Below are 2736 nucleotides of genomic sequence, written 5' to 3' on the forward strand. Positions count from 1 at the left end.
GAACGTCGATGCTCAATGTGTCCTGCAATTCACACTAATTCACGCAGCTAGCTGCGTCCTTCATCGACTCACGAGCCGAGTGATCCACCGCCAAGAGCCATCCACGATTGTTTCGCTCGCACAGTGCCTCGCACTATAGGGTGACAAAATAGACCGCGCCGAGCGGTCGGCCAGGCCGACGCTTGAAGCCGGAGCGCGCGGCACCGCGGCACTCGACGCGCAAACATTACCGGGTGACCGAATCGCCGGCCGGCGCGCCGCTCCTCGCGGGTCGGGCGCCGGGTAGCAAAGACTTTTTCTCTCGCTTGTCCGAGTTTCGCGTTCGCCGAAGCGTTTGCGAGACCGTTAATGATCCTTCCGCAGGTTCACCTACGGAAACCTTGTTACGACTTTTACTTCCTCTAAATGATCAAGTTAGATCGTCTTCTCGGACGCCGGCTCGACCGTTGCCGGCCGCGCCAGGTCCAATCGGAGGACCTCACTAAACCATTCAATCGGTAGTAGCGACGGGCGGTGTGTACAAAGGGCAGGGACGTAATCAACGCGAGCTAATGACTCGCGCTTACTGGGAATTCCTCGTTCAAGGGAAATAATTGCAATTCCCTATCCCTAGCACGACCGGGGTTCAGCGGGTTACCCAGACCTGTCGGCCAAGGCGAGCACATGCTGATCCGGTCAGTGTAGCGCGCGTGCGGCCCCGAACATCTAAGGGCATCACAGACCTGTTATTGCTCAATCTCGTGTGGCTAAACGCCACTAGTCCCTCTAAGAAGTTAGACGCCGACCGATTGGGTCGCGTAACTAGTTAGCAAGCCAGAGTCTCGTTCGTTATCGGAATTAACCAGACAAATCGCTCCACCAACTAAGAACGGCCATGCACCACCACCCACAGAATCAAGAAAGAGCTCTCAATCTGTCAATCCTCACTGTGTCCGGGCCGGGTGAGATTTCCCGTGTTGAGTCAAATTAAGCCGCAGGCTCCACTCCTGGTGGTGCCCTTCCGTCAATTCCTTTAAGTTTCAGCTTTGCAACCATACTTCCCCCGGAACCCAAAGACTTTGGTTTCCCGCAAGCTGCCGGAGAGGTCGTAAAACTAACGCCCCCCGATCGCTAGTTGGCATCGTTTATAGTCAGAACTAGGACGGTATCTGATCGTCTTCGAACCTCTGACTTTCGCTCTTGATTAAAGAAAACATTCTTGGCAAATGCTTTCGCAGTCGTTCGTCTTGCGCCGATCCAAGAATTTCACCTCTAACGGCACAGTACGAATGCCCCCGTCTGTCCCTCTTAATCATTACCTCGCGCTCCGAAAACCAACAAAATAGAACCGAGGTCCTATTCCATTATTCCATGCACCATTATTCAGGCGAATCGCCTGCTTTGAACACTCTAATTTTTTCAAAGTAAACGTTCCGGCCGCCGCCGACACTCAGTCAAGGGCACCGGCGGAGAACCGGAGGTGAGGCCAGGACGGCCAGTACACGCCTTGCGACGGACCGGCCGCCTGCGCCCAAAATCCAACTACGAGCTTTTTAACCGCAACAACTTAAATATACACTTTTGGAGCTGGAATTACCGCGGCTGCTGGCACCAGACTTGCCCTCCAATGGATACTCGTTAAAGGTTTTAAAGTGTACTCATTCCAATTACAGGGCCTCGTTTAGAGTCCTGTATTGTTATTTTTCGTCACTACCTCCCCGCGTCGGGAATGGGTAATTTGCGCGCCTGCTGCCTTCCTTGGATGTGGTAGCCGTTTCTCAGGCTCCCTCTCCGGAATCGAACCCTGATTCTCCGTTACCCGTAAGAACCTCGGTAGGCCAGTACCGTACCGACGAAAGTTGATAGGGCAGACACTTGAATGATCCGTCGCCGGTGCGAGACCGTGCGATCCGCAAAGTTATCCAGAGTCACCAAAGGTTGCGGGCCGAAGCCCGGTCGGTTTTTGGTCTGATAAAAGCACGCCTCCCGCGAGGTCGGCGCTTCACGCATGTATTAGCTCTAGCATTTCCACAGTTAACCACGTAAAACGTACGATCAAATGAACCATAACTGATTTAATGAGCCATTCGCAGTTTCACTGTACGAGAGCTCGTACTTAGACTTGCATGGCTTAATCTTTGAGACAAGCATATGACTACTGGCAGGATCAACCAGGTAGCTACTTTAGCGTAGCCCCGAAAGGCCGACGAAGGAGGCGCCGCTGATGCGGCGCCGTCGCTCGGTCGATGCGAAACCCGAAGGCTTCTCTCCGTTAAAATTTCGTTCTTTGCTCGGCTGCCCGAACTCAGAAAACCGTCACCGCCCGTCGCACCCGCCGGAGTAAGACTTCGTCGGCAGGCCTTTCGACCGCCACGTCGCCAACACCGGCGCGAGCGCAACGCACGCCAGACAACTTCGCCGAAGCGACCGCTCAGAACCCGACAAACTGACACTCGGCTCTTCGCGCAGCAGCAACATCTGCCCAGCGAGCCAATCGCCTTTTCACCGATTCTTTACTTGTCGAAGCTTGTCAGCTCCCACAAGTATAGCAAAGATGAGTGTTGTCCCTGGGGTCTTCCGTTTGAAATTCTAACGTAAAAAAAAGGTGCACGATTGCGCCAGGTGTTGAACTATTGCGAGGCATATCACACGCTCGCGCGGCCTATACAGGCGCTTGCTCGCGCGCGCGGCCGAAATATGTTCAATGTTCGCGCGGCCTAAACAGGCTCATGCTCGCGCGGCCGAAATGTACTCAAT

The 2736-nt window shown here is 54.2% G+C and overlaps 2 non-coding genes across 2 annotated transcripts in view; both read right to left on the reverse strand.

Annotated features, from left to right (window-relative positions):
• Window positions 1-99, reverse strand: part of LOC146144476 (5.8S ribosomal RNA) — a 154-nt gene extending 55 nt beyond the window's left edge. The window contains exon 1 of the ribosomal RNA XR_014498977.1: window positions 1-99. This exon is cut by the window's left edge and continues 55 nt beyond it. This is a non-coding gene — a ribosomal RNA (5.8S ribosomal RNA).
• Window positions 100-346: 247 nt separating this feature from the next.
• Window positions 347-2157, reverse strand: LOC146144477 (small subunit ribosomal RNA). The gene has a single exon (XR_014500605.1). It is a non-coding gene; the product is annotated as a small subunit ribosomal RNA (ribosomal RNA).
• Window positions 2158-2736: the final 579 nt, after the last annotated feature.

The sequence above is a fragment of the Ascidiella aspersa genome, chromosome 5, assembly GCF_963924565.1.
Source record: "Ascidiella aspersa chromosome 5, kaAscAspe10.2, whole genome shotgun sequence".
Lineage (NCBI taxonomy): Eukaryota > Metazoa > Chordata > Ascidiacea > Phlebobranchia > Ascidiidae > Ascidiella > Ascidiella aspersa.